This window comes from Canis lupus, chromosome 38 (genome assembly GCF_048164855.1).
Source record: "Canis lupus baileyi chromosome 38, mCanLup2.hap1, whole genome shotgun sequence".
Lineage (NCBI taxonomy): Eukaryota > Metazoa > Chordata > Mammalia > Carnivora > Canidae > Canis > Canis lupus.
Window position 1 is genome coordinate 19,497,041 of NC_132875.1, and position 16,815 is coordinate 19,513,855.

General features: G+C 34.1%; 1 long non-coding RNA gene across 1 annotated transcript; it reads right to left on the reverse strand.

Annotated features, from left to right (window-relative positions):
* Positions 1–439: 439 nt before the first annotated feature.
* Positions 440–2,207, reverse strand: LOC140626902 (uncharacterized). The gene is made up of 3 exons (XR_012025881.1): positions 2,085–2,207; positions 1,885–1,987; positions 440–641 (listed from the first exon to the last, which is right to left on the reverse strand). It is a non-coding gene; the product is annotated as an uncharacterized lncRNA (long non-coding RNA).
* Between the last annotated feature and the right edge of the window lie 14,608 nt (positions 2,208–16,815).

The following is a 16,815-nucleotide window of genomic DNA, read 5'->3' on the forward strand; positions in this document are numbered from 1 at the left end:
GTAAACAACAGAGAACCAGAATGTCGAAAAAGAGGTTAGAAAGAACAAATCCCAATGGGCACAACTTACCAAATGGCTCAAATATGAAATGAGAAGGGGGCTAGCTTGGGAGTTTGCAGTACAAACTGCACACTATATTGTGTCATGACTAAGAATGACAATATTGGGGCACCTGGATGGCTCAGTTAACTAGGTGTCTGCCTTGGGCTCAAGTCATGATCTCAGGGTCCTGATATGGAGCCCCGCAAAGTGCTCTGTACTCAGTGGGAAGTCAGCTTGTCCACTTGCCCCTCCCCCAACTCTCTGCGCTTTCTCTCTTTCTTTCTTTCTTTCCTTTCTTTCTTTCTTTCTTTCTTTCTTTCTTTCTTTCTTTCTTTCTTTCTTTCTTTCTTTCTTTCTTCTTCTTCTTCTTCTTCTTCTTCTTCTTCTTCTTCTTCTTCTTCTTCTTCTTTATCCATTTATTTGAGAGAATGAGCAAGGGGGAGGAGCAGAGGGAGAGGGAGAAGCCGACTTCCCACTAAACAGGGAGCCCTACATTGGGCTTCATCCCTGGGATCATGACCTGAGCCAAGGCAGATGCTCAACCAATTGAGCGACCCAGGTGTCCCTCTTTCTCATTCTTTCAAGTAAATAAATAAGACCTTTAAAAAATAAAATGAATGACAATATTATTATTCACCTCAACATTCATTCATTATATTTTTGGAGAACGTATATCAATTTTTCTCTGAAGAACTGCCCCCTCTGTCACTTTTTATCCATATACTTTAGATGATTGACTTCATCCCTGATTTGGGGATTAATCACTCGATTACTGCTGGCAGAAGCCAAGCATCATGTTGCTGTAGCTATGAAAACTCATTTCAGAAATGGTGGGGGGGTCTCAAGGCAAGGGAGTATTTTTATATTACTGTTGAGAAAGAGATGCATAAATACATTCTCTATTGTCTGCTGAGGACCATCAGAGTAAGGTTGATATAAAATGACTTGCTGGAACTCTGAGACTGAAAGCAGAGGCAAGCACATCATACAGATGGAAAGAAAGACAAGTCATATAATATTGTTTGATCTTAGAATCAAGCCATACCTTAATATAAGAGTGCCCTTGATTTTTCTTAAGTCAATATATTATTTTACATGCTTTTTTAAATTTAAATTTTATTTTTTTATTTTACATGTTTTAAAGAGTTTGTATCTATCCAAGCCGAAAGAGTCCTAAATAGCACATATATGTGCAACTGTAAACACACAATCATGTGAAAACATGCACATACATGAGAAATCATGGGATATTTTCCAAATGAAACATTTTTTCCAAATAATATTAAACATTATTTAATAATCTAATGTAAACTATTAAGAAAAAAAATTGTAAGAGAGCCACTGATTTAAAAAGATATTTTTTTTCATCTTCAGCATGTTGTCTTAAACATCTTATGGAACTATAAATATCTATGGAATATGAAAAAGAAATGCTTAGAAATTTTAAGATAATTCTAACTGCTGCATACCTCTTTCCTGATGATAATGAATAGTGATGTGTCTTATTCATTATAGTACCTGCCCAAGAATACCACTCATTTAAACTTAGGCTTTCATCTTTGGTCTTTACAAATAGCCCTAATTATTTGATATAATCGATTGCTCTTTATATTTTTATTTGCTGGTAGAATGTTAACAGTCAGAGTATTGGTTTTTGGAAAGTATAGCACATTAAGTGAATATTAAATTTTGCCATATAAATTCAACAGCAGACATAAAAAGCTCTCTACTTCAAAATATAACATGAATGCACAGAGGAGACTGGCACCATTAATCCTAGTCAGATCATTTTCCCTATCAAGTGGAATTTGACACAGAATGATCTTAAAAGATACCTCATACCTGCATTATACTTTGGGAAAGAAAATATGAATCTTGTCCTCTATTGATTCCTCTTTCATGATGATTTTCCAGTTCCTCCATTGGATTCTGTATGAAGCTCCTGCTGGATATTTCCATGTATAAAGTAGGACACGTAAGCTGTTTAACTCCATTTCGAAATTTAATTTATTTCATTAAAAGAGATGTTTTAAAATAGTTACCTTCATTAAAAATTCTGTTAAAAGTTATTTCTAGCATATTTAATGGGGAAAACATTTTCTTTTTAAATCTTATATTTTATTCTACAATAAGATACTGTTGTCATAAAGTCTTGAAAATATATAAGATATTCAGAAAATTATGTCCATATGGCAAGATGGCTGGTGACTCATGGCCCATAATATTGCTCATTTTGCGTGACTAAGCAGCTAGCCAAATGTGCAAATATAATTAGCCACACGTCTCATCTGTGAAAGGGTGTCTTTAAAATGAATCTGGTTCATGGAGAATATCAGGTTCATTAACTCTTTGGGGCCATTAGGGTGCCATTTAAAAGGCATTTATTCTCTCTGACATAATTTTCCAAATCAGACTCTAGTGGCTTGTCTGGGTATTCATTTACTTGAAGATATCTAGAGTGAGGGGGGAGAAAGAACAAAAAAGAAGGAAGGATAGAAGGAAAAAAGATTTTTGTATTCATATTATACCATATTCTCAGTTTGTTCTTTTCATTTTTCTTCAACAAATCTATTTTTTTGTTGTTTTAGGGACATCTATGCATTATTTATAAACATACTAATAACTGTAAAATATTTTTAGATTATTTTCTGAGTCACTATAATTAAGGAAAAACAGATAGTATATATATTAAATATAGATTTCAGATATCTATAGATTTCTATCATTTATATCATTTATCTCTCTATCTACTTACCTACACATCTATTTAAGACACAAATAACTTGGGATGCCTGAGTGGTTCAGTGGTTGAGCATCTGCCTTCAGTTCAGGGCGTGATCTCAGATCTGGGGATCGAGTCCCAAGTCAGACTCCCTGTGAGGAGCCTGCTTCTCTCTGCCTATTTCTTTGCCTCTCTTTCTGTATCTCTCATGAATAAATAAATAAATAAATAAATAAATAAATAAATAAATAAATCTTTAAAAAATAACTTCATTAAGATCTTTGCATTTTTAAAAATAGCTAAAACTCAACTATCAAGCATATGCTATATTATGGGGAAAATATATACCCTAAATATGCAGAAAAGCTTTACTGGAGTTATACTTCTCGTTACAGACTTCTGAATTCTTACTTATTTAAAATTTAAGTAAGATAACTTAAATACTATTATATTGATTTGTAAATTATATATATTTTTCTAATAATAAGAAATAAAATACAGCCATTTTATAAATTGGGAAAATACAAATTATACTTTGAAACAATATTTTTGTGTATTTTCCATATAGGCAGGTAGGGACTTCATTACTTTTATTTACTTAAAAATACTTTAAGGGAAATCTAAATGCTTTTGTGTTTTATATACTTATTTTTTTAATTTTCTATTGTTTTTATAACAATAAACCTGATATTCCAGCCAAAGTTATTATAACTTTTTCCTTTTGAGAAACAAATATGGGTCATAGGGCAGGGTTTTAACAAGTGTTCTCTAAAAATTGTATGGATAAGTGTCTAGACAGTAGAAATGAGACTGATCATTTTTTAGTTCACATTACTTACTCTATTTAAATAACCTAACTTTTTAGCTTCCCTCTAAAACTTCCCTATGTAGTTTCAAATTCCATAAAATTGTTTAAATCTATATAAATAGATCTTCCATGAAGTTTTTTGCCACCTTTAAAAAAATTGAGATATAATTGACAAATAATATTTGTGTAAATTTAAGGTGTACAACATGGATTTGATACGTTTATATATTGCAGTATGATTCCCACCATGGCATTAACTAACTCCTTTATTACTTCCCATAATTATCATTTCTTTTTTTGTGGTGAGAACATTTAAGATTTAATATTTTAGTAATTTTGAATATATAATGAAGTATTGTTGACTAGAATCACCATGCTGTGCCTTAGATTTCCAGAAATTATCTTCTAATTATAAGTTTGTATCCTTGGAATATATCCTCCAATTTTCTTACTCCTTTAGTGTCTTCTACTCTGTTTCCACAAATTTGGCTTTTTAAAATTCCATATATAAGTGAATCATGCAGTACTTATCTTCCTCTAATTTATATCTCACTTAGCATAATGCCTCCAGAGTTATCGGAGGCAATCTTGTTACAAGTGATAGGATTCCCTCCTTTCTCATGGCTGAATAATACTCCACTGTAAATAAACTATAGAAATGATCCCTGAAAGTGCAGTCTTTACTCCACTGTAAATATATACAATATTGGTCTTTATTCATTCCCTGAGAGACATTAATTTCTACATCTTTGCTATGGGAGTTCAGATACCTCTTCAATCTCCTGTTTTAATTTCTTTTAAATCTATATCCAGAAGTAGGATTCCTGTATCATATGGTAGGTTCTATTTTTACTTATTTTTATTTTTTATTTGTTTTTATAGATTTTATTTATGTTAGAAAGGGTGAGAGAGAGAGCATGATCAGGGAGGAGAAGGAGAAGCAGGCTCACCACTGAGCTAGAAGCTGACTTGGGGCTTTATCCCAGGACCCCAGGACCACATCTTGAACTGAAGGCAGATGCTTAACTGACTAAGCCACCCAGGCACCCCATGTTTCTTTTTTAAAGTAAACTCTATATTGTTCTCCATTGTGATTGTACCAATTTACATTCCACTAATAGTGAATGAGGGTTCCCTTTCTTTACATCCTTGCCAACACTTGTTATCTCTTGTCTCCTAATGAAAGTCATTCTAACATGTGTGAGATGCGATCTCATTTTGGTTTGATTTGCATTTTCAGTATGATTAGTGATATTGAGCATCTTCTTCATGTACCTGTTGGCTATTTATGTGTCTATTCAGTCCCTCTGACCATTTTTCTTTTAAAAAAATTTAAATTTAATTAATTAACATATAATGGATTGTTCGTTTCAGAGGTAGAGGTCAGTGATTCATCAGTATTATATAATACCCAGAGCTTATTACATCACATGCCCTCCTTAATGTCCATCACCCAATTATACTGTCCCCCCACCTTTTCCCCTTCAGGAACCCTCAGTTTGTTTCCTATGATTAAGAGTTTCTTGTGGTTTGTCTCTCCTTTGGGCTTTGCCTTGTTTAATTTTTTCCTCTCTTCCCCTATGATCCTTTGTTTTGTTTCTTAAATTCCACATATGAGTTAGATCATATGATAATTGTCCTTCTCTGATTGACTTATTTCCCTTAGAATAATACTCTCTAGTTCCATCCACACAAAATTTCATTTTCTTTGATGGCTGAAATATATATATATATATACCACCTCTTCTTTATCCATTTATCTGTCATTGGACATCTGGTTTCTTCCCATAGTTTGGCTATTGTGGACATTGCTGCTATAAATACCGGGGTGCTGGTGCCCCTTTGGATCACTACATTTGCATCTTTGGGGTAAATACCTAGTAGTGTAATTGCTGTGTTGTAGGGTAGCTCTTTTTTCAACTTTTTGAGGAACCTCCACTGTTTTTCAGAGTAGCTGCATCAGCTTTCATTTCCTCCAACAGTGTAAGAGAGTTTCCTTTCCTCTGCATCCTTGCCAAAATCTGTCATTTCCTGATTTGCTAATTTTATCCATTCTGACTGATGTGAGGTGGTATCTCATTGTGGTTTTGATTTGTATTTCCCTGATGCCAATGATGTTGAGCATTTTTTTCATTTGTCTATTGGCCATTTGTATGTCTTCTTTGGAGAAATGTCTGTTCATGTCTGACAATTTTTCATTACACATTATTTAAATAAGCATAAGAAAAATTTCAGAACAAAGAGGGAAAGGAAAACAATCTTACTGTTTTCAAATTTTAAACAAGCAACAAATATTTAAACCTTAATACTTTTTCTCCAAAATATATGGATGATATATGATTATTGTATTTGTTTATGTCTCTATATTCCAACCTGCATAATTTTCAAAATGACAGGTTCTTAGGAGAGAAATTACTGGTAATAAAAATAATATTAAAATAATAATAGCAATAATAATAATATGTTATATATGTAGTCCTGTTAGTTATACTATCATAAGGGCCTCATGACTTAATTTACGTGGAAACTGAATCTCAGATAAATTATATGTCTTGACAAAGGTCACATTTCCATGGAAGAGTTGTGGTTGCAATGTGAACACAGAATTACCTCCAAATCACTATTTTTACTTCTATATCCTTCTGGTATATAAGCTGGTTTTCTGAATTTTCTATAAAGGATATTACTTTAATAATCATCATGTATATCTTTTAATTTGCACAGAGATGTTTATTGTAAGAACTCAAACTCATGGGGAGGTAAGAGAAACAGGAATGAACTTCAACAGCTATATAATCATACGTTATCTAATATATGTATAATCTTCATTACAAATCCTATTGACCAAAAATTAATTATATGCCCTAAGCATTGTGACTGCTCTGTATTATAACAATCTTACAGACTGAACTTTTTCTGTCTCTTCTGTATCAGATTGTCCTCTACTAAATACTAACTTTCATTAAATCTTCCAAGCATTGATGTGACTGTGTTAATCCACCACTGACTAGATCACTCACTATCAGATAGAGGATGCTTTGTAGTCTGGTGTCATTTACTGATGCAAACCAGCTAATAACAATAGAGGGATTACCTAATACAACATACAGGATGCAAGTGAATACTCTGGCCAATTTTTCTTAGAAAGGAAAAAGAAGAAACTGTGTACATGGCACCCATAAAAGTACATAGAGTTTTGTGCATATGATCAGAAAATAAAAGGATCAAACAGTAAAAAAAAAAATAGTGAAATACAGATCAAAAGTCCTAATAAAAGGAACACATGTAGTTTTGAGTCTAGTGGGATTTTTGACTATATTTTTTACTCAGTTGTATTTTTCTTTCATATAGCACAATCTCGAGAAAAAATTGATAATTTTATGAACTAATGAAGGAAAGGAATCATGAGACAAAATTAACAAGGGACACCTGGGTCAGTTAAGCATCTGCTTTCGGCTCAGGTCATGATCCTGGATTCCTGGGATCAGCCCTGCATCGGGCTCCCTGCTCAGCGGGGAGTCTGCTTCTCTTTCTCCTGCTGCCCCTCACCCTGCCTGTGTGCTCTCTCTCAAATAAATAAATAAAATCTTAAAAAAAATTAACAAGATTTTCAACTCATTGGAATAGGACTTAACAGAGGTCAGTAAGTTGCAAATTTTAAACTTGGTGACTCAGAAGTTTAGGTTCAACAAAATGGAGAAAGCATAAAGTATAAAAACATGGAAGCATCTATAGGAAATTTGGACTATGTGTAAGTTAGGTTCTTCTTTCTCAAAGCAATCAAAATTAAAATTTCTCTGAGCAATTAAAATTTACTTATTTTAACCCAAATTTGACACATATATTCTACTTTAAAGTATTCTATAATTGCAGTTACGTCTATATCTTATTTTCTCAATATTTTTCCAAGTTCTCATTTGTTTTTCTATCTATTGTTAACCCAATGCTGATTAATTACATTTCTTGATAGAGGAACCACACAGAAAATATTTAAGTATGATTGTGTGTGTGTGTGTGTGTGTGTGTGTGTGCACACATGTGAATTCTTGCTGGATAGGTTCAGTATTCTGTTTTCCATTTAATTCTGCCACTTTTGTTGTTCTGTTTTAGGAGACTGTTCTTGTGATTTTGTTATAACAGACTCAGTCATTGTGTCACCCAGTGCATATGTGTGACAGACTCTGAGGTGCCAGTTTCATTTCAAATGTTAATCACGTCATCACATTTTAACCCTACTGGTCATTTTATTGCCAACAGTTTCAAAAGTTCCTTATTTTGAAAAAGAATCTTTTTGGTTCCTGCCATAAATAATGGTTAAATATACTCTCTTATTATAAACAAAACTAAATATGCATGCTTACATATTCCATCTTGCAGGAATACTAAAGATGCAGCCTTAAAATTTTTGGCAATTCATGTTTTTATCTTTAATTCCATTCTTTTGGCTGTTAAAAAACTAACCTTATATGCAACTGCATAAGAGAGTTTGTATTAAAGAAACTTTGTATTTTTGAAACTCATGAAATCTTCCTTTTTAGTTGATCGAATAACTACAGTACTGCCTGTAAACATACACACACACACACACACACACACATATACACACACACCCTGCACACATACAATCAGTATGTAAAATAACATCAGTTTACTGACTGGATAGTTTCATTTAAATTTTATTCTGCTTAAATATCTTCATGATGATGACATGAAATAAACAGAACATACTTCAAAATGTTCTTTCTCTGTTGTATAATACTCTTTTTAAGATACAAAGAGCTATCTTTACATGAACAGCCCAACAAGGTAACTCAAGAAGTATGTATGCCTGGGTTAAGTATCCTCCCTGTGTGTGGGGGGATGGGGGTGGAGAGGTGAAGGGAAGGAGAAAGCCCTGTGTTAAGATGGAATATTAGGGATGGAATATTAGGGATATAAAGTTTACTACAAAATGTAACGGAAATTATTCTCCTTAAATCAATATGGTTGTTACATTTTAAGATCTCAAGCAATGCAGGTTAGAAGAGGTTGTTGTTTTTCCACGTGGCTGATTTGATCAATGTATTAAATGTGGTGCTAACCTGATTTCAGGGCTTAGTTTAGGCAGCTAAGTCTAGAGAGTTAGCTGGTTGAAGATATATTCAATAACATAAAAGCAGATAATCTTTGAATAATCCATTGTAGCTCACTTTTATGTGTTTCATTTTCCCCCTGTAGCATTGGGTAAATAAATCTGCTTATTTCCTTTTTTCTTTTTCCTCCCTCCCTCCTTCTTTCCCTCCTCCCTCCCATCCTTCATTCTTTCCTCCCTTTCTTCTTTCCTTAATTGTAGTTTTTTAAATTAACCTCTTATTTTTAACATCATAACTACATTTTAGGTCCAGATTCTGTGTCCTCGTTTCAACTAGTTTTAGTATTAAAGTGTTTTGAAGCTTATAGGGAAATTATAAGTTTCTTATTCCTAATGTCATCTTTATAAATTGTTGGAAATGTGGATGGGACGCCTGGGTGGCTCACTGGTTGAGTGACTTTGGCTCAGGGTGTGATCCTGGGTCCAGGGATGGAGTTCTGGATCAGGCTCCCTGTGAGGAGCCTGTTTCTTCCTCTGTCTCTGCCTCTCTTTGTGTGTCTCTCATGAATTAAACAAACAAATAAATAATTATTGGAAATGTGGAAATGGTCTCAGGATAATACTGAATCCGCTAGTTAATGACAGGTTAGAAGGTAGGCCTGTGATCCCTGTAATGTCCTTATTTTATTTTATTATTTTATTTCACTTCATTTTCTTTGTTTAAACAATTATTATTTCCTGTTGATATTAGCATTCTTTATAGTCTTGAGACGATTGAAATTACTGCTATTGTCAATAAAGTAGCACAAATGACACCCTGCTAAAGCAGTAAAAAGAGATAGAATAAGTTAAAAACATAAGAATGACTTTAAAATATCTTAAATTATACAATATTCCTAAAGCAAGACATTCAAAATTCAGAAGTTGTACAAACATAACTTTATAAACAACAGGATAAGCATAGTTTCTCAGCGTTTATATAATCCTGCATCTCAATAACTTATTCATAAAATATAAAAGGTATATAATAAATATAAAATATATATTATTAATAAATTACCAAGATGTATCTGTATTATACACACCTATATGGATATATATTCTTTCAAAGGCAGATTACCTCTGTAAACACAAGTCAATGACATCCTCTCATTTCTGAAAGTCAGGTACTCAGTAAAGAATACAGTGCAATAAACACACCTCTGAATGCTAATCAATTACTCATGCTTCTGCAAATAATGGCAATCTACTCTTACCCCTGAAAGTCTACCACTCACAGATTTCCATGCTTACCAAAAACAAAAATAACTATACATGCATATATACATATGCATACGTTTATTACAATCAGCAGCTGCATGAGTTGGAATACTGTGATTGAGCTGCATGTAACTAACCATATGTAGTAAGGATATGACATTATAGTAAGTTATAAATTCAGCTTTATCTCCTCAATTCCGTTATTAAGCTGTGGTCTCATTATCCTTTGACAATTCTGGAAGCGGTCCTGAGGTTATGCAAAGTCTCCCAAGTTTGGATATTTGAAAAAACATATTAGCCTTGACAGGACACGCTCATAGAAGACTTTTATTTAAAGGCAAGTGATGCGGTGCCACTAGATAAAAAGAGTATGGGAAAGCAATAGGAGGTCCTAGAAAAAGCTCAAGAGCAAGCTCTCCAGGGTCCTCATTAACATGGGGATGGACTGTCATCTATATCCAAATTGAACTCCCAATATCTGTGTGTAGAGTCTTAGTTTTTGGAAGAAATCAAAGAAGAATTTTTCAGCAGAGTTTTTGCATGCATTTGGTTATGCAACCTGGCCAGACTATCTAGAGTCAGCCAGGTCAGTTAAAATTGACTTTGGGGGGGGGGGGCAGGGGAATCCCTGGGTGGCTCAGTGGTTTAGTGCCTGCCTTTGGCCCAGGGCATGGTCCTGGAGTCCTGGGATTGAATCCCGCGTTGGGCTCCCTGCGTGGAGCCTGCTTCTCCCTCTGCCTGTCTCTGTATCTCTCTCTGTGTCTATCTTGAATAAATAAATAAATATATATTTTTTAATTGACCTTGGGGGGCAGCCCGGTGACTCAGCGGTTTAGCGCCACCTTCAGCCCAGGGTCTATCCTGGGGAACCGGGATCAAGTCCCACTCGGGCTCCCTGCATGGAGCCTGCTTCTCCCTCTGCCTGTGTCTCTGCCTCTCTCTCTCTCTCATTAATACATAAACAAAATCTTTTAAAAAAATTGACCTTGGGGATTATTTGTGGAATTTTGACTTTAAACAGCACATCACAAATCCCTGGTCCCAACCTTGGTCAACAGTCAAAAAAGTAATCCAAAAACCTCAGACACCTAGGAATACCCAATTCCTTTCCAGTTTAGCTATAAATCAATTCTTCTTCTATACACTGTATGAAAGACCCTTAGTTGACAGGCTTCTAATGTTTTCTTGCACCAAGATGTGCACTCAGTTGCTTGAACCTAAATTGCATTTTTTCTTCCAATTTGCCAGCAGGTAGTTTGGATTCAATAATGATCTAAGCTTAGTAGCTTGTTTAGTTCTTGCTGAATTTAGCTTGCTGAGCATAGTATTTCTAACAATATAGATCTTTGTATGGGGTGTTTAGATCCATGTCATTGTATAATACAATTGGACACAGATGTTTGTAGTATAAAGTAATTAGATATTTTCATTTATAAGGTGTACCACATGATAAACAATTTGACTTAGTTCTTAGCATAAGGTATGTAGGCCCAGGTTTTTATACTAAGTAACTTCAGTTTTGATTTGAAGGTGTATTATTTGGTAAATAACTAGGCTTAGGCCTTTGTAAAAGGTACTAGACATTTTATTTTGGATATAAAATTTAGTAAATGTTTTGACATTAACCTGCTTTTCTCTTGATTTGCTATCAGCAAAATTAGCTAATAGTTAATAGCAATAATAGCTATTGCTCTTGCTTATCTATATCATTGAATTGCAGATTTTGTTATAAAGGACCATCTAATAAATATTTTGGCTTTTTTGACTACATCCAATATCTATGGCATATTCTTCTTTTGATATTTTTAAAAACATTAATAAATATAAAAGTCTTTCCTTAGCTCAAGAGCCATACACAAAAAGTCATGTGACCTGTTAGGTTCATTAGCCATAGTTTGATGACTACTACATGTATGAGGAGATAGTACATGTGTTTTTGTTTTGCTCTTAACTGTCTTATTGTAAAAATTTTATTCATTATTTATTTAAGAGAACAAAAGAGAGAGCACGAGCAGGGGAAGGAGCAAAGGGACAAGCAGACTTCCCGGTGAGTGGGGAGCCTGACATGGGCTCTATCCCAGGACTCTGAGATGCATGAGCCAAAGTCAGACACTTAACAGACTAAGACACCCAGGCACCCCTCCAACTGAATGTATGAGAGACTCTTCCACAAGGAAAAGCAGAGGGCATAGGCCTAATAAGTGTTTAATCCAAGTAGTCCCAGGACACTTGCATAGCTCAGTAGTTGAGCATCTTCCTTTGGCTCAGGTCATGATCCTGGGGTACTGGGATCGAGTCCTGCATTGGGATCCCCACAGGGAGTCTGCTTCTCCTTTTGCCTATGTCTCTGCTTCTCTCTCTGGGTCCCTTATGAATAAATAAATAAAATCTTAAAAAAAAATCCATGTATTCCCTAAGAGCTAGTTGATGGAGGTCTATTAGACTGAGGACCAGTTTGGAAAATCACAATTAGCCAAAATTTGCCTTGAGCCCTACAACATCTTTATGTGCACACTTCCTATATCATTAATTTATAAAAGCAGAAAATCCTCATCACAAGCAAATGTTAATATGAACTAGCCAACTTTTGGTCAAACCATCTGTATCTTACATACATTTTTAAATCATCAATTTGGTCATAATTTTGTTGTATCACAGCTTTAAGTTTACATATTTCTCAACCAGTCTATCTTGTTCTTTTCACCCCTCATAATAATTTATCTAAGTCCAGGATTTGATAGAAAAAATCATCACCCTAACAACATAACCTAGTTCTTCCCAGCTATCATTAGCACAACCAATTTAAAAGTGATATAAAGCTATGATATACATTAGTCTTGCCAATAATGATTTTTTAAGCAATGAATGAATGAAGAAAAATAGTCTTGTATTAGAAGAATCATTAAGGTCCAAAAATATATCCCCCACAGAAACACCCAGAAAACCATTCCTACTGCTGTAGTAAATCAATTACAACTTTTGTAAGACTACTGGATTCTCCTTTTTAGGTCTGAATTGAGCTCTTGGTGTCAATCTAAGACCAAACTAATTGCTTTGTAGGGCTATTAGTTGGAAAATTCCAAGGGTCTAACTCCCCCAAATACTCAGTTGGCTATATATCCTTACAAAACTCCAAAGGGATGAAACACTGTCTGGTGAAATAAATATTAGCCAGTGGAAGAGACAACCAAAAATGTTCATTCTGTTAGAAAGACTTGGAAAATTTAAGATAAACATCAAAAATCTGTCATTCACTGTGGCTGCATATTAAACACAACAAACTATGGCTGCACAATGATTCTGTCAATTATGCTTATTTTAAGTATAGATAAAAAGATTTATAATTGAGGGGTGGCCATATATGAACCATCTAATATATAATAGCTCATAAATCATTGGAATTTGTCTTCTGTTACAGAAACACTATGCACATTAATTAATTATTGCTAAGTTCATTATTTTTTTCATGGATAGTGATTTACTGTTTGTACAGCAATCATTTTTTGTCACCACAAGATGTGAGTTTGAACTTCAAAACCATATGTAACTCAAATTTCTTATCCAGATCATTTATATTCACTCAATATTTTCGGCAAGGAATGAAGTCTTAGACAAGTTAACTGAACGCATAAATGCAGTCATTAATATAATTAATCATGCCATTTTCTCATCGTTACAAGTTATAATCTTTCAATTTATGTGGAGATTTTTAAAATATCCCTAGATTTGTAACATTAACTTGAAAATTTATCTTTACTTATAGTACTAGATTTTAGTGGCTTGTAACTTGACAATCTCCTACCAATTCCACATCAGTATTAATCAGTATTAATTTACTTCTTTTTCTAACCTAAAATCTGACATACGATCTCCTAAGGGGGTGAGATAAATTTCTTTTCCAGCATTTGAAGTCATCCCTTCTTTGATCTTCTGAAGAAAGACTAACAATATTCTTTAATGTTATACCACTTTGATCTTGGTAGCATTTTATGTGGAACTCTGCTCCGAAGATACAATGAGTATGATTTGGAGAATCTAATTTCTAATTTCTACTGCAATTAAGTCAAAGTGTAAACAACTTATGCAATTGTGGAAATAAGCTTATTTTCTGGTACTTCAGTGAACATTATGATATCATTTAAAATGACTCATGAGGGATCCCTGGGTGGCACAGCGGTTTGGCGCCTGCCTTTGGCCCAGGGCGCGATCCTGGAGACCCGGGATCGAATCCCACATCGGGCTCCCGGTGCATGGAGCCTGCTTCTCCCTCTGCCTATGTCTCTGCCTCTCTCTCTCTCTCTGTGACGATCATAAATAAAAATTAAAAAATAAATAAATAAAAATTCCAGTATTAAAAAAAAAAAAAAGATTCTCTCCCCTGCTCACACCATGCTTTGCTCCTTCTCTTAAAAAAATAAAAAAAATAAAAAAAAATAAAATAAAAATAAAAAAATAAAATGACTCATGAAAGTAGAATTTTACATTATTCTAAGCCTGTATCTTTGTTAGGTCCTTTTGCAAAATTGCATTTGACATATTAGGCAGTGAGTCCACTACTAGCTCTGGCCAAATGAAATAGGTAAATATTTCAAAGTATAGTAGTAGAACACATCAAAGCATTGAAGCTTAATGATTTTAACCATTTTGATTGTTCTGTGTGGGAACTTTTCATTCAAGTGCTTTCTATCTCAGTCCTTACAGAACTATATTTCCTAGAGTTCTACTAATGACATTTGGAGTGTTAAAAAAAAAAAAGAGAGAGAAAATAGAAGAAACATTAAATTTATGTTTGACAGAAATATTATTGTTTAGAACTGATGAAAAAAATTGCAGGGATAAGAGTGATGGAACAATAGAAATTGCTAGGGAGTTACCTGTGTTTAAGCAAAACAAAAGACAAGCCAATACCTGTCTGTTGGAATAAATAGGATAATATCTCTAACTTTTGACTCAGAGTGTGTTTACCCAAGAAATAAAATCCTTATTCTACTTCTGAGCAGGAACAATCCCCACAGTGTTTTCCCACCTCCTCACTCCATAATTCGATACCCACTATTAACCTTTTTTTTTCAAATTTATTAAGATATAATTGACATATAACATTCTGTAAGTTTAAGCTGTACAATGTGATGATTTGATATAAATATGTGTGATAAAACAATTATCGCAATAAAGTTAGTTAACATATCCATCATCTGACAGTTTTTCTTTTTCTTTCTCTTTTTCTTTCTTTCTTTCTTTCTTTCTTTCTTTCTTTCTTTCTTTCTTTCTTTCTTTTTCTTTCTTTCTTTCTTCTTTCTCTTCTTTCTTTCTTTTCTTCTTTTTTTCTCCTTCCTTCCTTCCTTCCTTCCTTCCTTCCTTCCTTCCTTCCTTCCTTCCTTCCTTCCCTCCTTCCTTCCATGTCTTGTGGTGAGAACATGCAAAATCTACTCTTGAAGCAACTTTCAACTGTATAGCAATATAGTATTATTAACTTATGTCATAAGAACATATTTATCTTATAACTGGAAGCTTGTACTCTTTAACTGACATCTCTCCATTCCCTCTACTTCCGAGCCCCTGGCAACCATCAGATCAGAGGAGAACATAGAGAAAAATGGACAAGGGAGTTCTAAACTAGCATGATCAGAGACTAATTCTTTGGACTGTCCTCTTTTCAACTTGTTGGTGAAGGAGGCATTTCCAATGTAGGGTTTGGGAATGGTCATATACACAGCACATGACACTAGACAGATGAAGTCATGGCAATTCTTATAGTAGATAAATATATAACATATAATTATAATATGTAATTATGTATGTGATAAATTTGTTTATATAATATATATATAAATTATACAATGTCACTTTATTAGTTACATTTGAAACTACAGATGCCATGCAAGGTTATGTGAGGTTTGTACTTAAGAATGAACAAGCAAGGATTGTAGGAGGCAAGTTTTGTAGCAGCAAAACATGGAGTAATTTCTAATTCTCAGAAGCCTGTGATTATCTTGTGGTTTTTTTTTTTTTGAAGATTTTATTTATTTATTTATTAGAGACACAGAGAGAGAGAGAGGCAGAGACATAGGCAGAGGGAGAAGCAGGCTCCCCATGGGGAGCCTGATTCAGAACGCAGTTCCAGAACTCTGAGATCACAACATGAGCCAAAGTCAGACATTTAACCACTGAGCCACCCAGGTGCCCCGATTATCCTGTTTTTTAATAATATTGGGGGCTGACAAGGAACTGAAGCTTGCTATACAAAGAAGGCAGGCATGGTATCTAGAGGGTTGTTTGGCTGTAGGACCTTACTTATTCACAGGAGTAAAGTTAGGGAGAGGTGAGTGTGGTTAGGCCTTTGTTGGCCCTCCAAACTTTTGATGTTATGGCAGCACATAATATTGAATCTTAATTTCAAGTCTTGCAACCATCAAAGAACATTCTATAGCCAAAGGGATTTCAGGGTTTCTATGGACCAAAAACTGAAGTCTGGAATTATGCTGTACAAGCTTCACCAGTATAGAGATTGTGTCAGAGGGTAGACAACTTTTCTTTTTAGTTATCCAATCTCCAGATAAAGAGAAAGTGCATCTGGAATACAAAATTACCTTATGTTACATCAGGTGAAGAAATTATAATGCATTACCAAAAACTACTGGACCTTAATCTTGATGGTATGACTGTGTGAACTATTGAGTTGTTTCCCCTGCAAAGAGCTTGAGTGCATTTTGTAAGCAAATAAAAAGCGAATTTGGTATTTGATGGATTCTAGTGTCTATTAATGGTCTTCACAAGCACTTAATTTCTCTTCCCATTTGAAGCTAGCTCTGGCCCATGGCTTATTTTGGCCAATGAAATATGACAAAAATATCTTATTTGGCACATTATTTTCTCTCTACTATGGTAATATGAAACATTATATATGGTGAA